We start from the raw sequence: 23928 nt of genomic DNA, 5'->3' as shown, positions 1-23928 counted from the left end.
ATCCCTTTGAACCCCTTCCTTCCTTCCTTCCTTCCTTCCTTCCTTCCTTCCTTCCTTCCTTCCTTCCTTCCTTCCTTCCTTCTTTCCTTCCTTTCCTCCCTCCCTCCCTCCCTCCCTCCCTCCCTCCCTCCCTCCCTCCCTCCTTTCTTTCTTTCTTTCTTTCTTTCTTTCTTTCTTTCTTTCTTTCTTTCTTTCTTTCTTTCTTTCTTTCTTTCTTTCTTTCTTTCTTTCTTCTTCCTTCCTCTTCTTCCTTCCTTCCTTCTTCCTTCCTCTTCTCCCTTCCTTCCTTCCTTCCTTCCTTCCTTCCTTCCTTCCTTCCTTCCTTCCTTCCTTCCTTCCTCCCCCCTCTCTCCTTCTTTATCTTTTTAAATTATTTATTGCTTGGGTAAGAGGCACGTACCTTTAACCTCATCACCCAGGAGGCAGAGGCAGGTGGATCTCTGTGAGTCCCAGATCAGCCTGGTCTACATATAGAGTTCCAGGCCAGCCAGGGCTATGTAATGAGACTCTATGCCTGTGCTAAAAATAAATTTTATAAGCTGAGTGGTGGTGGCACACATCTTTAATCTCAGCACTCAGGAGGCAGAGGCAGACGGATCTTTGAGTTTGAGACAAGCCTGGTCTACAGAGCAAGTTCCAGCACAGCCAGAGCTACACAGAGAAATGTTGTCTCAAAGTGTGTGTGTGTGTGTGTGTGTGTGTGTGTGTGTGTGTGCAGATTCCATGATAAAATTCAAGTTGCCAGTCCTGTGCAGCACACACCTTTACCAGCTGAGCCATCTTGCTAGCCCTGTGTCCTAATTTTTGATTGGTAAAGAAAAATATAATTGGCACATGCTTTCTTGTTCTCTATGTGTTTGAAGATACAGTCAGGTGAAGCCCTGCATTGAGCCTGACTATTTTTGCTGTTGATGACACGGTGCTTTCAGTTAACATGTTTCCTTTGTTGGAAATGTAGACTTTTGCTCTAACACATCTCTTGGTGAATCTTTTGTTACCTCTTGATGCTAGTTTACATTGGAATCTCGTGGCATCTCTGGATATCTCCGATTTTTTTTGTTGTTGTTGTTTTGATGAAACAAGGAATCAGATAGAAACAGGTAGAGAGTAGCAAGCAAGGTGAGAGAACTTCAAGAAAGAGTATAACATTCTGGGGCATCAGTCATGGCTTATTGGTTAAGAGGACTTGCTGCTCTTGCCAAGGACCTGGGTTCGGTTCCCATCATTCATACTGGTCAACTTCCAACTATCTGTAACTCCAGTTCCAGGGGATCCAATGCCCTCTTCTGACCTCCATGGACCAGTGGTGTACACACAAACAAAGAAGTGTGTGCATGTGAGTGTACATATGCACATACACACATAAATAAAAGCAAATAAAAATTCTGAGGGCTGGAAAGATGGCTCAGAGGTTCAGAGTGTGTATTACTCTTCCAGAGACCCCAGTTTGGTGTTCAGTGCTCATGTTAGGCAACTCTCACAACTGTCTGCAACTTCAGTTCCAGAGACTCTGACTCCATGTGTTGTTGGAGAGCTTCTCTCCAGGTCCCACCAAGCCTCACAGTCCCACAACCCATGTATAAAATAATCACTCAGACACTTATATTACTTATAAACTGTATGGCCATGGCAGGCTTCTTGCTAACTGTTCTTTTATCTTAAATTAACCCATTTCTATAAATCTATACCTTGCCACATGGCTTGTGGCTTACTGGCATCTTTACATGTTGCTTGTCCTGGCGGTGGCTACAGTGTCTCCCCCTCCTTCTTCCTGTTCCCTCAATTCTCCTCTCTCCTTGTCCTGCCTATACTTCCTGCCTGGTCACTGGCCAATCAGTGTTTTATTTATATAGAGCAATATCCACAGCATCCATGGGCAACCACAGGCATGAATACACATAATTAAAATAAACTTCTGGGAGCTAAAGAGATGGCTCAGCAGCTAAAAGCACTTGCTGCTCTTCCAGAGGACTCACATTGTGGTTCTGTAACTCCAATTCCTGAGGAACCAGTGGGAGCAAGGCATGAACGTGCTACAGAGACATATGTGCAGGCAAGCATTCATACACATAAAAATAAGCATTTTCAAGCATCCCTGCATAAGCCTCAGGTTTCAAACAGCCAACTCATGCAATGAGCACAGGACCTGGAACCACTGCCTAAATGCCTCCCAAACAGATCACGCCAATTGACTGTCTCACCTATTCAGAGGGCCTGATCCAGTTGGGGGCCCCTCAGGCTTTGGTTCATAGTTTATGTGTTTCCATTTGTTTGGCTATTTGTCCCTGTGCTTTATCCAACCTTGGTTTCAACAATTCTCGCTCATATAAACCCTCCGCCTAGCCGTGGATCTCTGCATCCTCGGGGGAGGCTTTGCCCTGGAGGAGGTGGGAATGGGGAGTGGGCTGGGGGGAAGGGGAGGGGGAAGGAGGGGGGGAGAACAAAGGAATCCGTGGCTCATATGTAGAACTGAATGATACTGTAAAATAAAATAAAAGGGAAAAATAAGCATTTTTATTTATTTTATTTTTGAGATTAATATGTATGTAACAAAATCTTTTTTTTTTTAGAAAAGGAAGTACATTATGTCAAGGGAGGGAGTTTTGAAGCTCAATGACAAATTCTGTATGAAAGCTTTCATGCCACATAGTGTGGGACACTTTTCGGGTCACTTGCAGATTTCCTCCATTGTGCTCCCATAAGTTATCTTCTACGTACAACTTCTTCATGTGTCATATGTTTCATTAGCAACTTAAACCTCCATCCAAATGGTCTATTTTAAGATAATCAGCCACAGGTCCTGAGACCCTCTGAAGTGCCTTGGTGTCTGTGCCAGTGACTTAAACCAATTGTCTCTTCTGGGCTTGGGTGGAAATGATCTATCCGTTCTTTTTGCCAACAGGTTTTTGGCCTATGCCATTTTTGCAGCCTCAAGTAAAGGCTTCCAGACTCCAGTCTCCAGGCTGTTCTCTTGCTCCACTGTGGCCCCACAGGGTTTGGTGATGGTGATTGCAAAGTTCCAGAGACTCCAGGAATGCTTTAGTGACTGACAAACTTGACGTTCTGAACTCAGATGGAAGGAGTTGTTTGGGCCGATTTGAGCTGCTCTAACCAGCTATCATAGATGGGGAGACTTATAAACAACAGAGATTTATTTCTCACAGTCCAATCTGGGAAGTTCAAGGAAGCAGTAGTTAGTTGGGCGGGGGCTGCTTCCTGGTTCACAGACAGCCATCTCCCCATTTCTCTGTCTTCATGTGGTAGAAGAGACTAAGAATCGCTATGGAATTCCCTTTATAAGGATACTAATTAACTTCCAATTATCCTGGAGATTTCAACATATGAATTTGCAGATACAAATGTTCAAGTCATAGTGGAGGGTCTCATTTCTGACTGACCCTGAAGATGGCCGAGTTCTTCTCTATGTCCTCCTCTTGCTGTTGTGAGGTTCTCATTGGATGGTTATTGAGGGAAAGAATGAATTAATGGATAAGAAGACAGTCCCAGTATCTGGCCCTATTAGCAGAGCCCGAGTCTCCCCACCGTAGTACCCTAGAAGGCCATATAAAGAATAGACCCTCTGTATTTTGTCTTTCCCACATTCAGTTTAACTCAGTCCCCCCTTTCAGAATGGTAGCCACTTCCATTTTGTTCTTTCCTTCCACATACTTATTTATTTATTTTTTATTATTTGCTCCCTGTCAAAGGAGAGGAAAGTAATCTGTCGTCCAATCTGCTCCCAACCATACTTCTATTCATGCTTTGTCCCTCTGCCTAGCCATGGGTTTCAAAATATCCTTTGTGTTTTGTGGGTCACAAATAAAAGCATAGCACACACAAGGATAAAACATTAGCGTGCCAGTCAGCCAACATAATGTTCTTTAAAAAAAAACCAAGGTAATTGTGATTCATAATTCTAAGAACTCTCATACTTGTTTTGATTTCTCAAAATGCAATTGAATTTGAGATAGAACCAAAATCCTTTATTTAAATTAAATTGAAGTCGCTTTCTATCACCAAACAGGTCACATTTGGGGAACAATTTCCCAATATTTAAAATGAATAATAATTGCTTTAGAATAATCATAATTACATCCCCCAAAGGGAGTTTTATCTCAGTTAATTTTTCCCCTTTGTACTGCCGAATGACTGGCTCGGAGGCAATTATGAAGCCCAGTGTTCGTTTTCGCCATTGAATGGCATGCCCATTATCCTGTCTGTGTCCTGTGTTTCCCGCAACCCCACGTATGCTTGAAAACAGTGGGTCTGGGACTTAAGCTTATCGCACAAAATGCCAATGCTAATCGACCTTTGAGCGCATACATCTCTGTATCAAAGCAAAGGGCCATTAAAAAAATATGTAGGCGTGCAGCTATGAGGCATTTGGTTTCTACTGTGCTAAGGGGCTCTGTGTGGGTGGCATGAGCAGATTGAGGTCTTACAAAACCCCTCTCCTCTCTGGAAGAGCTGCCCCTTTGGCAGTGGCTTCCAAGACCAGGCTTTCTGAGCCTCTCTGTTGGCAGGGAGCTTTGGTCTGCCTTCCTGACATATGTGTGTGTGTCTATTACCTTGCTGCTGGGGCAACTGCTTAAGTATCCAATCCTATTAAGAAGGGTGGGTGATGAGGTGATGCTGCCCTGTTGGTCCCTGCACTCAGCTAGGAAGGTGCTCATGGAGTCAGGGGAGAGGTAAGCTTTGAGGGTAGGTGGGCTGAAGTTCAAATTCTGACCCTGCCCATGGCTCACCAGGTGATGCAGTAGGCCTGTCCACATGGGGATGTGGGGATGCTGAGGTGGAGCCAGGGTTCACACCATAGCCAGTTTGCCTTGACAGAAGCCACCAGCTGCTCAAAACCCATTCTGGCACTACCTGCGTTATGAATCTATCTGAGCAAGTGTTGTCTTCTGTAGAATGGAAGAGGAGCCATAACTCTCCTAAGAAGTTGTTAAGAACATGAATAGATAACATATTTAGATATTGTATTTATGGTGCAGGCCTTATCCCTTATACAGTATCTCCCCATTCTGAGCGTCCAGGGTCACCCTGGAAGGACCTCATCTTCCTTGTTAGGCATGGCGTCTTTAGAAGGCAGTGTGTGTGTGTGTGTAGGTTAGAGGACAACCTTTGGAAGTCATTTGTCTCCTTCCACCATGGAGGTTCCAGGGAACCAACTCAGGATGTCAGGCTTGGCCGCAACCCCCCTAACCAACTGAGCCTTCTCTCTGGTCTCCTTCATGTTTCTATGTTGCTGGGTAGAAGTAGGGGTTTAATTTCAACATGTCTTTATCCAAATATTGATACCTGCTCCCTTTTGGTAGCGTGGAGTGGTGCTGTTCTTGGTTGTCTCATTTCACGAAGGTTTTTATCAAATGCAGCATTTGATCTCTGGAATGGAGTTCGAAACCTAGTGTTCATTTCTTGTGGAGAGATTTGTGTCCGTATGTGTTCAAAGCCTCCCTCTAGCACTTCACCAGGTGCCAAGTGTGTCCTCAGGGGATGCCAAAGTGGGGGATGAGGGTCATGGCGTTGCCACCTCCCTTTGGCAGAAGCCAGCGGCTGTTCTGAAGCCATTCTCCCACTCCCACAGAGTCCTTGGCTTGGGCTCCCAGCCCTTGTCCGCCTTGCTGCTCTAGCGTCTTACTCATAGTTACCGACTGTTCTCAAGCTGTCTTTTCTTGATTTCCTGTTTCTTACTCCTCCTACTCCTCTCCCTTCTCTTTATTTTTTGCCTTCCTTGTCTAATTCCCACCAATTACTGCTAAAGCATATATATATATATATATATATATATATATATATATATATGCATGTGTATGTATATTTATTATTTATATATTTAGAGACAGGATGTCATGTAGCCCAGGCTGGCCTTGAACTTGCTATATATCAGAAAATGACCTTGAATTTGTGATCTTCTTGCTTCTACCTCCCAAGTCCTATGTTTACAGGCATGCTGACCACACCCAGTGTCTTAGGGTTTCTATTGTTGTGAAGAGACACCATGACTATGGCAACTCTTATAGAGGAAAACATATAATTGGGGCTGGCTTACATTTTCAGAGGTTTAGTCCATTATCATTATGGTGGGACATGGTGGCATGCAGGAAGACATGGTGCTGGAGAAGGAGCTATACCTTGATCCTTCAGGCAACTTGAGCATAAATGAGATCTCAAAGCCTACTCCCATCTAGATTTCATGACAGAGTAATAATATGTTTCCCCTGCCTCCTGGCCTACTCAACCCAGTTCCAGCCTCCCCCAAAATGACACCAGCTCCAAGAAATGCTTCGTGATATTGCTGGGAGCAATGCCTGTCTTCTGGCCTTGTGTGCTCAGACATCGGCATGGTCTTCTGACAAAGCAGGCTATGGAATGTGCCTTGTGATTGTTTGTGCCAGCAAGAGTGCTTCACTGAGCCGGGCATGGTTCCTGGCACCTGTAATCCTACCACTCGGGAGGTCAAGGTGAGGTTCAGAGTTTCAAGGACAACCTGGGCTCTGTAAGACTGAAAACGGAAAGAAAAGACTGAGTTCGAAACAGACTGCATCAATTATCACTGTTCTGATGCACAGTATTAGGAAGGAACAGCAGGTGAGTCATTGCCATTTGATTTCTGACCCTGCGTTTTTCATATTCATCCAAAGTGATATAAATCTTTAAGATGATTGTTTTTGTTTTTCTTTGAGTGGTTTCCGGTAGCAACCAGCACTATAATAAATTTTCAAATGCTTTCATTGGCTTTGAAAGAAACTGGTCTAGAGCAAATCGTGGTTACTTCCAATTGCTCTCTAGCATTAATGAATGCTGGGAGGTGCTGGACAGGGAGGGAAGGACATGGGATCTGGTTGGAGACTGTTCTGGTCACTTCAGAGAGCCCTTCCTGCCCTGGCACTTTAAGAGGAAGCTGGCTACACTCTCTCAGGATTAAGTGATTCTTTAGAAGATGGAGGAGATGCATTTTCCTCCTTTTTTTGATGTCTGGGACTTCACCCAAGAGAGAAATTGCAGTTGTAATGTACTTTGGGTCTCATTCAAAGTTCTGGGGTACCAGGTACAAAGCAGCCAACTTTAGCACTGTCAGGGAGACAGAATCCCCAACCAGGAACCCCAATTTCATCTAAGCTGAGTTCTATGGTTGATAGTCAGTCACCTATTATGCTAGACCCTGGGCCATTGTAATTGGGCCAAGTATTTGGCCCCTACCAAAAAATCCCCAGTAGGAGCCAGAGGCTGGGGACTTTGGCTTTGCCCTCGTGTGGAAACTGTTTTCTCCAGCTTGTGGGTGTCCTCAAAGCCAGTGATTCCTATCAGGTGTCCACAGTGCCTAGACTTCAAATTACACACACACACACACAGACACACACGCACACGCACACGCACACACACATGCACATGTACCACACACATGAGAGAGACACACATACACAGACAGAGACAAAGAGAGACATCTTTAGGGCTGACTTTGAAAAAAAGAATTGATCTATGCAAAGATTTAGAGAAAATAAAGACTTACAATATTTTTAAGTTTCTTTCCTTCTGGTCACTGTATGGCATGATATTCCAGGGTGGAGAATGCCTCTATTTTCTCTCCCTGTAAGGAAGGAATGGGGAAGGATGTATTTTTTGAAATGTTTATTATTTTTTGAGATTATAACATAATGACATTTCCCCCTTCCTTTTCCTCCCTCTAAGCCTTCCCATATACCCCTCCTGGCTCTCTTTCAAGTTCATGACCTCTTTTTTAATTAATTGTTATTAAATGATTATATGTATATGTATGTATATTCATATACACATATTCCTAAACATAACCTGTTCAGCCCATATATGTATATGTGTATGTATGTTTTTAGGACTGACCATTTGGTATTAGATAATCAATGGGTGTGCTGTTCCCTAAGGAAGACTACTTCTCTGCTTTCAATATTCCTTAGTTGTCTATAGTCATTTGTGTAGAGTTTAATCAGTTTTTTTTTTTTTTAAATACAATTTCACCACCATAGTTCTCCACTCAGGAGAAATCAGCCCAGTATCAGTTTTTGGTTTGGAAGGAAAAGAAATGGAAATGTTGTGGGTTTTATTGAAAAGTAAACCCGCCTAGACTGTAGAGATGGGTCAGTGCTCAAGAACACTTGCCGGAGCGGAAGAGGTAACTCAGCCACTAAGAGCTCTTCCAGGACTCGTGTTCAGTTCCTAGTACCCACATGGAGGCTCACAACCATCTGTAACTCCAGTTCCAGGGAACCTGATGCCTACTTCTGGTCTTGGTGAGCACCAGGCACCAATGTGGTACACAGACATACATGTAGGCAAAACACCCATACACATAAAATAAAATAAAATAAAATAAAATCATTTTAAGAGAGAGAGAGAGAGAGAGAGAGAGAGAGAGAGAGAGAGAGAGAGAGAGAGAGAGAGAGTGCTGTTCTTCCAGAGGACTCAAGTTTGGATCCCAGCACTCATAGCTGGTGGCTCACAATTGCCTGCAACTCCAGCTCCAGACAGACAGACAGGGACACACACATACACTCAAAAGAAAAAATAAATTTTTAAAAGAAACCTCACTACTATACTTTCCGTTTCTACAGATTTTCATATACTGAATATTTCATTTAAATAGATTCATTACAAATATGGACATCTGCCCATACTCCTGTAAATAACCCCATGCCCATGCTCCTATAAGCAACACTAATAAAACTCATTCACACACACACATGCACACACAGAAAGATACATGAAAGCAGAAAGGGGAAGGGGATCAGTGGGAGCTGTAAGGGAACAGATAAGGGGAATTGGAGGTGAATATGATCAAATTACATTATATATATACATATATATATAGTGTGAAACATACTATTATATAATTACATATAATTAACATGCTAATAAAACCATAAAAATGTGGTCTTCAATGTCAGGCTCTTTCAGTTAGCTTGAAGTTTTCAAAATGTATTCATGCTATAGCACGCATCACCATCACTACCATTCCTTTGCTGGCTGCCTACTATCCAATTGGACAGATAGGTCATATTTTGTTTATCCATCTATTCATCTGTTTTGGATATTTGAGTTGCTTCCAGGTCAAGGCTACTATGACTAATGCTGCTACAAACATGGGTTCGCAGGCTTGTTGTGGTTCTAAAGATAAGGTTTCGTGTAGCTCAGGCTGGCCTCAAATTCTCTATGTATATCCTTGACTCTGGCCCTCCTGCTTTCACCCATCGCCCAGTGATGGCAGGGATCAGAACCCAGGGCTTCATGCAAGCACTCTATCAATGGAGCTAGAGCCCCAATTCTGCAGGGCTTTGCCTTTTTCGTCTTTCTTCAAACCATACTTTTGTGGTGTGTGTAAAAAGTCTTGACAGTAGTTTTATTTATTTATTTATTTATTTATTTTGGATGAGGTCTTCCTATGTAGCCCAGGCTGCCTTCAAATCTGCAGAGGTGAAAGCAGAATTGTTGCAAGAGTGAGCCACCATGCTGGGCTCTCTCGAGCATCTTTTAAAAATTGGCTGCCAGTATAGAAGCCAGACCATTTGTCTGCCTGCCTCTGAGGATCTGATCATTCCACTGAGTGAAACTGAACTCCATCACATTCGAGAATTCATCTTCTCTCGTCTGAGCCCCCTGGCCTCCCAACCTAAACATAGAAAGCCAGAGATGGAGGAATGGAAAAAAAGAAGCAATAAATCACTCACATGAGTGGATCATCTTGAAACTAACAATGTAAAATCCCCAGGGAGAGAACAAGTCTGCCAACTGGTTGAGGTCTTAGTGGAAAAAAGAGAAAAAATAAAGCATTTTCAGGAAATGAACCTCACATTAACAGGAAATAGAAATCTTCTTTGAATATTAGCAAAGAGTCCTTTGGAAAACCCCTGCTGATTCGTTCACTAACAGTATGTACATGCATGCTCATTTAATATGACAGCTGAAGCAGGCACGGTGATGTATCCCTGAATCCCAGCACTAGCAAGGAAGAGCAGGAGGGTTCCTATGACTCTTGGCCAGCCTGGGCTATATATCATAAGCTCCAGGCTAGCCTGGATTAGAGTGTGACACCCTTTCTCAAAGAACCAAAAATGATAGCTGAATTTCTGAAGAAAAATGGGAGACTGTCCTCCAAAGGTCTGGGGCATGCTTATTGGAGCCATTTTCAGAGAAAGAATGGATGCGTTTGGGGATGTCAAGATGGCTCAGAGAGTAATAGTGCTCACCTTTCAAGCCCGCTGACCCAACTGGGATCTCAGTAACTTAGAGTGGACCCTTTCCCAAAAGTTGTCCTCTGAGCTCCCCATGTATGAATCTGCATACACATACAATACAACTACTACTACATGAAGAATGGGAGGAACTAGAAAGTGCCCCCCTTGCACACATCCCTACCACCCAGCCCTCACGCTCCATCAGGTCCTCTCCTCCACACCTCTCCCACAGCTCCCTCAGGCCACACGGGGCCTTTTGTTCTCCACAGCATCTTGCCTATATCATTTAGGTTTGGACTCGATTCTCCACTTTCTGAAATTGTTTCCTTGGGAACACATTGTCTCCCCTGTCTCCCTGCAAGGTCCGAAGACCCGAGGTTGTCACTATGAAAAAGAGTTTCAGAAACTCTTTGCTGGCGTAAGTTGGGCTGGGATCTCTGAGAATGGGCCCTGCTCCTGGGTGGGCTCTCGTGATCTCATTGGGTTGTATTTTGTCACAGTTCTCAGGGCTACTGGCAGAAGTGGGGAACAGCAGGCTCGGGGGCTGCAACTTCTGTCACTACGCGATTTGGCTCTTCTTCTCTTTTTTCCTTCCTGTGCCTCTGCTTTCTATTTCTGCCTTTTTTTTTCTTTTAAAAATGTCTATCCTTCTCACTAAAATAAGATGAAAAGGTGGTGGTCACAGAGTTAAGACAAATCAGGCATATATATATATATATATATATATATATATATATATATATATATATGAACATTTTTCTTGTTCCTTTCCCATTTCTTTATATTCCTGAATTGGGGCAGGGGGAGGGGGAGCTAGGGCATTGCAGATCAAATCAGGCTTTGTGACTGATAAACTCACGTTCCTATTGAGTTACACCCAAGTCCCTCATTTATTTCATTTAAAAATATTTGGTGGAATGGCTTTTGGATTCAGTTAGAATTTTAGAGGTTGGGAAGGTTTTGAAATAGATTGTACAGGAGCTAGGAATGTAGCTCAGTTGGTAGAGGCATGCCTAGCATGCTTATGAAGGCCCGGTCTCCAGCCCCACTACAAAAACATGTGATCTCAGCACTTCGGAGGAGTAGATGGAGGATCAGCAGTTCCATGTCATCCTCAGCTACATAGCAAATCTGAAGTCAGCCTAGGATACAGGAGACCCTGTTTCAGGGGGAAAATAGATTTATGCAGACATTCAAATTTAAGCATGAGGGAACTGGTTTAGTTTAAAGGAAAGAGAGGGGGAAGGATGGGGTGGAGGAAGAGAGAGAGACAGACAGACAGAGACACACATTCAGACACACACAGAGAGGGGAGAGAGGGAGAGAAAGACTGATTGAGAGAAGTGTTGAAGATAGTGTAACTGAGAGGAAAGGTCAAGGCTAGAGCCTGCGTGTCTTGACTCCTTGTCCAGAGAGGTGGGCGGAATTCCTATGCATATGAGAGCTTGCATCCTAGGAAAGAATTGTTACTACAGTTAGCAACGTCTACAAATCTGTTTAATGTAGAATTCAATAGGCCATACACCTAGAATTAAATTCAGACTCAGACAGAAAAAAAAAAAACCTGTGTACTGCTCTGTCTCACAGGTTCCTAAAAGTTCATGGCAGAGCTTCTAATTCCCCACAGCTATCCTACCCTGCAGAATGGCTTGCTTTATTTCTGGTTGATGATTAAATCCAAAATCTGATGATATGACAGGAATCAGGATCTGGCAAACCGGTGGCATGTCAAACCCAGAAATGAGTGTGAATGTCAAGAGGCCTCTCCTGGGGCTCTGGGGCTCCCCGCCCCCAGCTAGTTTGATTAGGTTGTCCTGGAATGAAAAGACTTATCTGTAGGCAGCATGGCATGTTCTAGAATTAGTAAGAAATGTATCTAGTTTGTTAGATTTCCATTAAATGTGTCTTTGCGAATCAGTTAATGTTGAGTAGGGCAGGAAGGCAAATATCTGGCCCTGAGCAGTTTCCATTAACTTACTTCTAGAATCTTCTAGCAGATATCTTAAGACTAGTTTCTTCCATTTTTATGGGCATTGGGAATAGCACTTACTGTTTTTTTTTTAGTTCATGTATTTCGTTTGTTTGCAGAGGGCGGTGCCTGCTTGCCACTGTGAGGGTGTGGAGGTCAGAAAACAACTTGGAGTCATTTCTCTCCTTCTACCATTTAGGACTCTGGGCTGGAACTCAGGCAGTCAAGTTTGGCAGCAGGTATCTTTACCCACTGAGCCATGGGTGGGTGGGCCAGTACTCTTTTTCACCCTAAAAACTGGTTATGCTACAGCAACAACAGAAACACGGTATTGGGAGGAAATAGAAACAGGGCACTGAGACAAAAGACACGTTACAACGTTGCTGTTTTGTGAACAGTGTCCCTGTCCGCCGGGACTTTCCCTTCTTTCATCTTCCCATGGCTGAAACCTTGACTGGAACAATTGAATGTAAGTGGAGGACCAGTTGAATCTGCCCCCTGGGAGAACACAATTCTCTGAGAAAATGGTCCCGCTCAGCCCCTCTAGCACTTATGCCTATCAGAATCCTGCATTGATGCTGGTTGCCAAGGAGATGATTAGTTTAGGGACCCTGGGATAGAGCCCAGCTAGGTGGCTGCCAGGGACCCTGCAGCCCAAAGCCTTTTATGACCGCCTGGTTCATCAATACACACCAGGGAGTCACTTCTGGAACGACAGGCTACCTGAGAGGCACCTGTGTCATTACAATTCTGTGTCATATGTCTTTGTGGTTCACAACTCACACTCATAAGAGGGCCAATGGCAAAAGCCTCAAGGCCTGTGAGTCTTGAGGTTAACCATTTCTGAAGCTGGCAAAAGGCAAATCAGGGGCTTCTGTGGTTTACTAAAATACTGAGGATTTTGAGAGCATTTTTTTTTTTATATATACACTGAATATCTGCTTGGTGACTGTCTTTCTGAAAGAGGCAGCAAGGATGAGGCCCATGGGAAAGAGGAACCCAGGGGTGGTGCACGCCTTTAATCCCAGCACTCGGAGCCAGAGGCAGGCAGATCTCTGTGAGTTCGAGGCCAGCCTGGTCTACAGAACGAGATCCAGGACAGGCACCAAAGCTACACAGAGAAACCTTGTCTCGAGAAAACAAAAAAACAAAACAAACAAACAAACAAAAAAAAAACAAAAAGGAAAAAAAAAGAACCCAGCCTGCTGAGCATTCTCAATCAGAGCTTCAGCACGATTCACACCCTTCATGCAAGGCGGAGCTTCTGCAAAGGCCCTTTGGGGTCACCGATACTGAGATACAACGTAGTATATCCTCTACCCAAGTGTCACAGTTCCTAAGAAGCCCAAAGAAAAAGAGGGGAAGTGCCTGGTTTAGAGAATCTTAGCCTACTTCCTGGCCACATGGCATCCACCACGGGGGAGTCAGATGGAATCCCGCCCTGGAGTGTCTTATTCCAAGCGTGAAATTTCACGAAGGTTTGTCAAAGTCCCACATGGCAATGTTTTCACCAGGCTTCTCCCATGCCCTCTTCCATAGAGCCACCCACACAACACAAGCAGAAGTATAAGGCTAACTGCATTACCTCATCCTTTCATAGACTAGTTTCTCTACTGCTATGGTCCGGGCTCTAAAGATGCCAGCTTACCTCAATTTGAACCATCAGACTTTGGGTTTGGATTGTGTCGAAGAAGAGCAGAGTGCAAAATCTCAGAGCAATTTATTGGGTAAATAAGAAGAAAGCAAGACAGTGAGGGCATTTGAGAGAGAGTGCATGAGCAAGTAAAATATTTTACATACGTGTCCCAGAAGCCCATTGTGGTTTAATTAGAAGATAAGTCATCCCCAGCCCAGACACTTCAGAGCACTGGTTCTCAGTCCCGGCTGCATATACAGTCCCCTGGGGAACATTTAAAATGTACACACATCCTACCCCGATCAATTCCACTGGAATCTCTGGGGGCGGTTCACAAGCATTCGTATTTATTAGAAAGTATGCTGCTATTCAGAATCACCAGATGCCCGAGAACCATCAAATTAGGTTTCCAGTATTGAATTTAGGAAGACCACATTTAAAAACATCTTCTGCTTTCCTATTTAGATATAAGATCTCATCACAATTAGCATCTACTGTTGGGCCTCAGTAACCTCAAGTTGTTATTCTATTCTTTACATTTGTAGTTACCAAGGGAATACTAGATATCAGTTTGCATAAAAGCAGTGAGTAGATAATAATGTATCTATGTAGATAGACTGGCTTAAAACTGTTTCTGGAAGTGAGATAGAAAATGGCTTTATTTTTACTTGGTATTTGTTTCCTATTGTGACCTGAGACTTGAAAAATGAGCTCGTGTGTGTGTGTGTGTGTGTGTGTGTGTGTGTGTGTGTCACACACAAGCACATGCATCACACACACACACACACACACACACACACACACACACACACATGCTCGAGTGTGTGCTCTCACGACACAGTCTTGCGTCTCAAATAGCTCAAGCTGTCCTTGAAATTGAAAAGTAACTGAAGATGATCTTGAACTTCTGCCTCCATCTCCCGAGACCTGAGTTGACAGGCGTGGACCACCACGGCCACTGTTGTTTTTCAGTGTTGGGAATGGGATCCATGGCTTTGTACATGCTAGACAAGCACTCTGGCACTTTATGAACCAAGACAGACTCCCAGCCCCATCATCCATTTCTTTATGCAGAGACATTTGAAGCCTGTGGTAGAAACCGACATTGGTCCAAGGGAGGAGACATCATGATAGGCTGGTAGAGTCTGGCTAGTCTGCCAGGAAAAAGAACATTGTAGCATTCACAGGACAGGCTTCTAAGGAGGTGTAATGGGTGCTGACAGAGTCTTTGGGGACATGCTTTACTGGCAATCTAGAGGGACGGAGAAAACAAGATGGAGGACAGGAGGCCCAGAGGCAGCAAAGAAATTCCTGTTAGACCCCTTCTCATCTTGAGATACAACACAAAGCAGGAGGAAATGAGCCTGTTTTGTCTTACTAGGGGCTGTAGACAGTCTAGCAAGTGGGCAAATGAGATACAATCATTGCTCTTGAGGAAATGCCACTCTAACTAGAGGCTCAGACCTGAGTCACTATTTTCCCTTTGAGTAGCTTCTCCCAGAAGCAGATTGTTGAATCTGAGGCCTTCAAGGCACTCTTTATGCACGAGTATCCATCCAAAGCTGAGGGCCCAAGACTTCAAAGCAGTCATAACATCTGAGACCACTTTGTCACTTATTAACATGCATGTGCTCTTCATGAAAGCTCTATGAGAGAGATCAGATCATATTAACCCAGCAGTAATATTCTTCCATTACTTGACTCAAAGAATCAAGTGACTGACCGGCATGGAGTTACAACATAACACATTGTTTCAGAACTTACATCCTCCGTTTTTTGTCTTTTTTTTTTTTTTTTTTATAATCTTGTCCTCATTTTGTGCAATTCTTTTCCTTCTGGCCAAACACCAATTTGTCCCAAATGTTTCCATGCCATACCATTTAACAAGAGGAGAAGGCTAGTCCTGAAATGACTCATTGGAGGAGAAGGTGTGAAAAGTTAATTCCTAGTCTCCAGCTTAGTATCTTAGCAACCACATATATTTAGTCATGACTGCTTCTATGCCTACAAAGCACACTTGCTTTCATATGATCCACAAGCTGTACCACAATTTAACTGAAGCTTTGCTCCGAAAGCTCTAACGACGCTTTCATGCGCAGAATCTTAGTTTTCACCCTCTCTGCCATGCATATGATGTGCAAAATTCTAGCACTTTCTTAGTATAAAAAGAACTCTCCCTCCACTTTTTTTTTAAAGAAGGAGGATGCTAATGAGGGGCTTTTGTTCCCCTTGGAGGTTGTATATGATGTTCATAAGCCTGGGGAATTTATATAGGTATAACCTTTTTGGAGAGCAATTTGATAGTGACTATCAAAAGCCTAAAACATGTTATTTATTTGACTTGCTAATTCCACCTCTGTATTCTGTCCTCAGGCAAATGAATCTAAAATACAGACTAAAATTTATGCATAAAAGTCTTCGCCAAAGCATTATTTATAAACATCAAAGCATTATTTACAACAGCAAAAAAAGTGGAAAGAGCCTACAAGAATAAAAATTTAGTGGGCTGGTCGGGTTGAAATTTATATAGTCATAAAACAGACTTAATGATATAGGGTAGGGGAGACGCCTTAGTAGGTAAAATGCTTGTTGTGCAAATGTGAGGACCTGAGTTCAAATCTCCAGAACTAAAGTAAAAAGCTAGATCTGTTAGTGAATGTCTGTAAATCCCAGCTTTTGAACTCTACTGTGAGATGGGAATTGGAGGCAGGAGCATCCCCAGAAGCTCACAGGCCAGCCAGCCTGGCATTCACAGGAACGAACAAAAGAGCAAGGTGAAAGGCAAGGACTGACATCCAAGGTTTTTTTTTAAACAAAACAAAAAACATGGGGTCTTACTATGTCACTATGACTGGCCTGGAACTCTCTATGTAAACCAGGCCCATCTTGAACTCACAGAACTCCGCCTGCCTCTATCTCCCAAATGCTATGATTAAAGGTATGCACTGAAACCCCTGGATCTTCCTTCCTTCCTTCCTTCCTTCCTTCCTTCCTTCCTTCCTTCCTTCCTTCCTTCCTTCCTTCCTTCCTTCCTCCCTCCCTCCCTCCCTCCTCCCTCCCTTTCTCTCTCTCTCTCTCTCTCCCTCCCTCCCTCCCTCCCTCCCTCCCTCCCTCCCTCCCTCCCTCCCTCTCTCTCTCTCTCTCTCTCTTTCTTTCTTTCTTTCTTTCTTTCTTTCTTTCTTTCTTTCTTTCTTTTCTCTCTCTCTCTCTCTCTCTCTCTCTCTCTCTCTCTCTCTCTCTCTTTCTTTTTTGAGACAGGGTATCATGTGGCCATGTGGCCCAGGCTGGCCTGGAATGTATTATGTAGCCAAGGATGACTCTGAGCTTCTGCTCCTTCTGCATTTACTTCTGGAGTGCTGGGATTACAGATGTGTGCCACCATGCCTGGAATATGATGCTGGGGATCAAAGCCAGGGTTTCTTTCACATGCTAGCTAAGCACTCTAGTGTGATCTTTTGTTTGTGCTCTAACAAATAAAGCTTGCCTGGAGATCAGAATACAGAGCTAGCCACCAGTTAACCATAGAGGTCAGGCAGTAGTGGCACACACCTTTAGTCTCAGCACTTGAGAGGAGGAAGCAGGAAGATCAGGAGTTCTAGGCCACCCTGGGCTACACAAGATTGATCCAGTCTAAAAGAGAAACAGAGCCGGTGGTGGCGACTCACACCTTTAATCCCAGCACTAGGGAGGTGGAGACAGTAATATAAGGCGGGAGGAGACAGGAGCGCACCCCTTTTTGGTCTGAGGATTCGGTAGAGGTAAGAAGTCTCTCTAGTGGCTGCTGCTTTACTTCTCTGATCTTTTAGCATTTACCCTAATATCTGACTCTGGGTTTCATTATTAAGACCAATTAGAATTTGTGCTACACTCTAGCAACCGAACTATACCCTCAGTACTACCACCCCTTGATTTTCTACTGCTTCTTCGAGCAGCCAACGGGATGTTTTGAAATGAATGAATTTCCTGTCTCTGTTCAACGTCTTTTAGCACTTCATCAAGGCAGTGTCCTCAGGAAAGCTGACAAAACTCTGTGGGATTTCTTCTACCCTCTCTTTTTTCCAGTCACACTGGTATCCTTGATGTCCTTTGAATAGGCCAGGCACATGCTTGTCTTAGGGCTTGTATGCTGTTAGTGAGCACTCTTCTCTCAGGCACCAACATAGCTGCCCCTTTCCCTCTTCACAGTTTTGCCCACACATCACCTTCACAGTGAGCCTTCTTTAGACACAATTAAAACATGCACACCTCTCTCTTTCAAGATTCCCATCCTTCACTCTTACCCTGTTGTGGGATTCATTTCCCCTTTTTCTGCAGGAAGCACCATATTTCCACAGTCCATTTGATCATCATGAAACGAGACTACATTTGACAGGGCCCTCCTCCTGTTGCCACATCCTGGGACACTTCTCTTCTCAAACTATTTCCTACTATAATTTTTATTGTGTATGCCACAGTGCAGACGGAGCGGTCAAAGGATAAAGGCCTTCCATGTTCACTTGGGTTCCAGGTATTAAACTTGGGGTTGCTAGACACAAACACCTTTATCCACTGAACCATCCCATCAGCCTCCCTAATGCACTTTTGTTTTTTAGCAGCGAAATGAGCGTGTGTGTGCATGTGTGCGTGTGTGCATGTGTGTATGTGTGTGTGCACGTGCATGTGTGTAACTTCACATCTGCTTGCTTACTAATTGTTTTATTTATTTATACTGGGCGGATAAAGCTAAACCACAGAGATCACTTTTGCTTAGTGGATAGAAGCACACACATACCCACACACTAAGATTTATGTCTAAGGGTGAACATGACAGTATTTTTTCCATCTGAAAATCCAAACTGTGGACTGGAGGGATGGCTCGGTGGGTAAAGGCATTTATTGGTAAGACTCATGCATGACCTCAGTTCAATCCCCAGGACCCACATGTTGAGAGGAGAGAACCGACTCCCTCAAGTTACCTTCTGACATCTACATGCATGCTGTGACATGTGCCCCTCACACAAAATAAAGGGCTCTTAAACAACGACAAAGGAAGAAAGCAAGAAAGGAAAGAAAAAAAACCCAAATTTGTAGCCCAGGCTCAGTGGTAGAATTCTTGTCTAGCATGCACTGGGTCCTGCCTTTTAATCCCCAGCACAGCAAAACAAACACAAACTGAGTTGTCCAGTAATAAGGGAGTGCTGTTTAATAAAGCTGTTCTGCATCCATACAATGCAGCACCCTATAGATATTTGTGACCTACAGCTTATCTGTAATTATGTAAGATACAATGGATACAAACCAGACCTCAATATATTCCCATTTGTGAGTAAACTGGTGACAATATGTCATTTATGTATAAAGATATCATTATAAACATATACAGATTTTCTGGAAAAAGTCATAATGTTACCTACCACTGGGTGATAGCGCTTGGACCCACATTTGAGTCCAGGGAAAGCTTTACCTTTCATTTAATATCCCTTTCATAGTTCTCAGTTGTTTCTATGAGATACATGTGTTATCTTTATTACAGCAGCCCAAATCCAGTTTGAACAGCATTCCAAAATGCTGTTGGGGCTATGTTTCAATTATGAAGGTATTTTATTCACTAGTTATTTTATCTTCCTGAACAATTTTTTTTTTTTAAAAAAAGAGCTTTGTAGAGATTGGAAGCTAGAATGAGAATTTAAAAATCAAAAATGGAAGTTCAGGTGACCACATAAGGTTCTCATTATATCCTAATGAAAGTGACACTTCAGGCTGGAGAGATGGCTCAGAGGTTAAGAGCACTGACTGCTCTTCCAGAGGTCCTGAGTTCAATTCCCAGCAACCACATGGTGGCTCATAACCATCTATAATGAGATCTGGCACCCTCTTCTGCATACATAATAAATAAATAAATAAATAAATAAATAAATAAATAAATAAATAAATAAATAAATAAATAAATTTTTAAAAAGTGGCACTTCTACTTCTCAGTTAAAACACAGAGATGATTAGCTCCAAGACACTATGGTCTGAGAGGATTGGGTTAGCATTAAGAAACCACTCCTTGATTATCAGGTGACCTAAGGCATGTGACTTTCCATAAAGAAAATCCTAAATAACAGTGGTTTAAAGGTGACAGAAATTTTCCCCCCTCTATCATCACAAAAGATAATTCTAGAGAGGGAACTCTAGGGCTGCTATGGTGGCTCCAACTCCATGGTCATCAGGAACTCAAACCGTTGTACCTTCCTTCTTCATCCTCCTGGAAAATGCTTCCATTTTCCAGTTACCTCATGATCCGTTGGCATCTGGAGTACCAGCCCAGCCACTATATCAGAATACCAAATGGCAAGCAGGTATATGGAAGAAAGGATGAAAAAGGCAGCTTTTCATTGATCATTGATTAAACTTTATTCACATGGCCCAAGAAGTCTCACACAAGAACTTGGCTTGGCTCTTGCTAGAAAAATACTAATATCATGATCAAGCCTAGCTGCAAGGGAGGTAAGGGACTGTAGCCTTTCAGCTGATCACATTGTTAGCCTGAATAAACCCAGCCTTCTGATAATGAGAGAGAAGACCTTACAGGATGGTCACAGTCCCCAGAAACAGAAATAGCAATGCCCATTTAAATATAGATGTGTGTGTGTGTGTGTGTGTGTGTGTGTGTGTGTGTGTGTTTGCATGTAGCCCAGATTAGCTTCAAAATTACTATGCTGCTTACAATGACCTTGATCTTTTGATCCACTTGCCTCCACTTCCAGAATGCAACCTAGGTCTTTGTGAATGCTAGGCAAAGCACTCTACCAACTGTGTCACATCCTCAGCCCTGGACCTGGATTTAAAGTCACGTTCGTCTACCTAGTGATCAAGTTGATATTTGCATGTCTGTTATTTGGACCCTGATTTAGTTTACAACTCCTCTTAAACTTGAGTAGAAAAACAGAATTGAAATGTATTAGCATCTTAATCTCCATAGATGATTATTTTTATGGATTGACTGACTTCCTTTTTTTTTAAAGTGGAAAACAGAAAAAGGAGGTTTATTCAATGTGGCCACATTGGGAAGACGGACAAGGAGATCGTGTGAACCAGTGAACCCCCTGTGGTTGCTTGGAAGAGAATGGCTCCCATAGGCTCTCTCTCTTCCTCTCTCAGTTTTTGTGGTTTTAATTAAGCACAAATAAGACATGCATGTGCACTAGCTATTCGTTTTCTTTGTTTTGAAGGCTGGTGTTGGGACTGGTGACTCTGATGGCCAGCTGTGCTCTTCTTTCTGTGATGGCTTTTCGGTTCTTGGAGGAAACATGAGCAAATGTCAGCACAGTAAGATTTGTTGCACAACAGCAGCACTTCCAGCCCCTTGATGCGTGGACCACGAACTTCAGGAAGCTCTTGTGTGGCATGTGCTTGGTTTTCTCCTGTAACCAACGGTGGACGCCAGGAGTTGGCCTTCCTATTTTCTCTGCACCCTGTTGCCCACACCTCTGGTTTTTGCCAGCGTGGCTTCATTTTGCCATATCTGTCTTGTTGGTGTCGGATGAAGTTCTTGGTCCTCTATTTGATGATCATGATGCCATGAAAGAGACAGCAACCTCCTCGAGGGCAGCGTGGAGGAAGAAGACAAGAGTGTCTTTAGAAGATCTCCATTTTTTCCTTAGGCTTTTAAACAATCTCACAAACAAAATGAGAGACTCTATTAATGCCAAGTTTGTGCAATGATATATTTTCAATGTTTTTATGGGATTGGCATACAGTAATTATACACAATAATGCGTTTCATCATGACATTTTCATACATACACATTTTCCATTTATTTACCCCATTACCCTTTCTAAATTTCCCTATCCCTCTTGTTTGGAATGCTATTTTATAGCTATATTTTCTCAGTATATTTTGTTTCCTTATATGAAACAAAAACAAACACAAAATATTCTGTCAGAATTCTACTTTTCCAACTAGAACAAAAACCACTTTTTTTCTGGGAAGATGACATAAAAGAACTGTGTGCTGGCAAATGTACATGATGGATTAATAGTCTTCTCTTCATAACTTGGGCAACAATGGTCTTTTGTGACCTAGAGAGACACACTATCTTCTAAGACAGAAATGACATATGTGCACGTCTACCATAAAAAGAATCTTGTGCAGGGAGTGCCACATACCCCAGGGAAAGTGGAAGGGAGTGACAGAAGAGAGAGCAGCCATGCCTTTTATGGCTTCCTTTCAGAAACTTGCTTCTTACGCCCTTTGCGTTTTACTTCCTGCATAATGAGGTTCGTGCATAATGAGATTCTCTGCTACTTGTGTTGTTTCTATTTGGTAACTAGTTCTATTTCTACTGTACTTCAAAGGGGAAAAAAAGACCCTTGAAATATCGTAGGAAATGGTCCTAAGCAAAAATAGAAAGGAAATTGACTACTTGTAGGGAAATGAAAAGTCGGAAAGAGCAAGTTACTATAAATGTGGCACAGGTGGGCAGGAGATGTGAGTTGGGAATCAATGATGGGCACAGTCTGCCATGGCTTTGGCTTCCCTTTATCTATTTTCTTTTAATCTCTGTCTGTCTGTCTGTCTGTCTGTCTGTCTCCCTCCCTCCCTCCCTCCTCATCCCCGTGTGTGTGTGTGTGTGTGTGTGTGTGTGTGTGTGTGTGTGTGTGTGTGTGTGTGTGTGTTGTGGTTCATGTATGTGAATGTGTGTGCACATGTGCCACAGTACATGTGTGGAGGTCAGAAGACAACCTTGGATGTTGGTCCTTGCCTTCCATCTTCATCTTTGTTGGAGACAGGGTCTCTTGGCAGCCACAGTGTCCAGCAGGCTCAGGCTAGCTGGCCTGTGAGCTTCTGGGGATTCTCTTGTCCCTGCCTCCCATCTCACTATAGGAGCGCTGAGATTACAGACATGTGCTAACATGTCTGGCTTTATGGGTGTTCTGTGGATCTGAACTCAGGTCCTTATGCAGCAAGTGCTTTATCCACAGAGCCAGCTTTTAAAATTTTGTTTTGAGCCAGGATCTCCCTATAAAGTCCAGCCTAGCTAGCCTTGAACTCATGATCCTTCCAGAGTAGTACCCAGCTCACTTCCCTTCATTTTTAAAAGCCCAGATCCTCACCATCTTCATCGGGGGCTTTCTCTCATCATGGCTGGCAATTGATCAAAACTGATTAGGTACAGCTGCAAGTAACAGACTCCAGACTCCAAATCATAGCAGCTCAAGGAAATGAAACTTCCTCTCATGCAAAAAGTCAGGACTGGGTAACTCAGAGTCAATATGGCTATTATGCTTTATCCAGTCCTGAGGATGCAGACTCATTTCATCTTTCCAGTGTTCCTGGAGCATGATGTCTCACCTGTGGTTGAAAATCATGGTCAAGAGTCCAACTACTATGTAAGAATTCAGAGCAGCAGAAGGAAGAGATGAAGAACAATGCTTTAGTGTACATGTGCCAGCTGTCTTTCAAAGAAGCCTGGCAGCAGCCATGGGAACTTTTTGCTCACATCTCATTGGCTAGAATGGAATCACATGCCACAACTAGCAGCAAGAAGTAATGGGAAATGCAGTCTTTCCCTGTAACCAGACCATCACATAGTAGAGATAATCAAGACGAGCCAGAAATTGCTCACCATGCCTTCTATATGTTGGTCTCCAATGCTGGTTTTTGGGATCAGTGCCAACCAGGAAGTAAGAAAGAACTTACTGTGTTCCTTTGAAATGTAAACACATCTGTGTCAATGTGGCAACCTTTAAATAGTTTTAAGCTGTCCTTCATTTCTATGTCAAGGCTCTATTTGACTTGACTTCGTTTCAGCTTTCAGTTTCTTCTTGGGAACATAGGAAGGTCCTGACATGTCTTCATTGAGATGGGCCATGGAAACTTAGCTCCCCAGGACACTGTCCATTTTCAGATGCATGGAGACACAGGCATGCATGTTGCACCTGTGCATGGCATGCCTCGGACCCTTCTTCTAGAGATCATGAGGCATGGTTCAGAAGCTTGAGGCTACAGGTCAAGTGGCTTTCATGGAGAGATGGCATAATTTTATATGACAAGGTAGGAAGTGAACAGAGTAATTCAGGTATTCAGCTCTACTAAGCCCTCTTGGAACGCTCTCTCCTGACCAGCCAAAATTGGAAGGAGTGGGTCT

At 43.3% G+C, this 23928-nt stretch overlaps 1 pseudogene; it reads right to left on the bottom strand.

Moving 5' to 3' along the window:
* Nucleotides 1–20105: 20105 nt before the first annotated feature.
* On the bottom strand, nt 20106–21352 carry LOC121825703 (large ribosomal subunit protein eL32 pseudogene; annotated as a pseudogene).
* Nucleotides 21353–23928: the final 2576 nt, after the last annotated feature.

Source organism: Peromyscus maniculatus, chromosome X, assembly GCF_049852395.1.
Source record: "Peromyscus maniculatus bairdii isolate BWxNUB_F1_BW_parent chromosome X, HU_Pman_BW_mat_3.1, whole genome shotgun sequence".
Classification (NCBI taxonomy): Eukaryota; Metazoa; Chordata; class Mammalia; order Rodentia; family Cricetidae; genus Peromyscus; species Peromyscus maniculatus.
The sequence above is the reverse complement of the archived record's forward strand: the minus strand, read 5'-3'. Positions and strand labels throughout refer to the sequence as shown.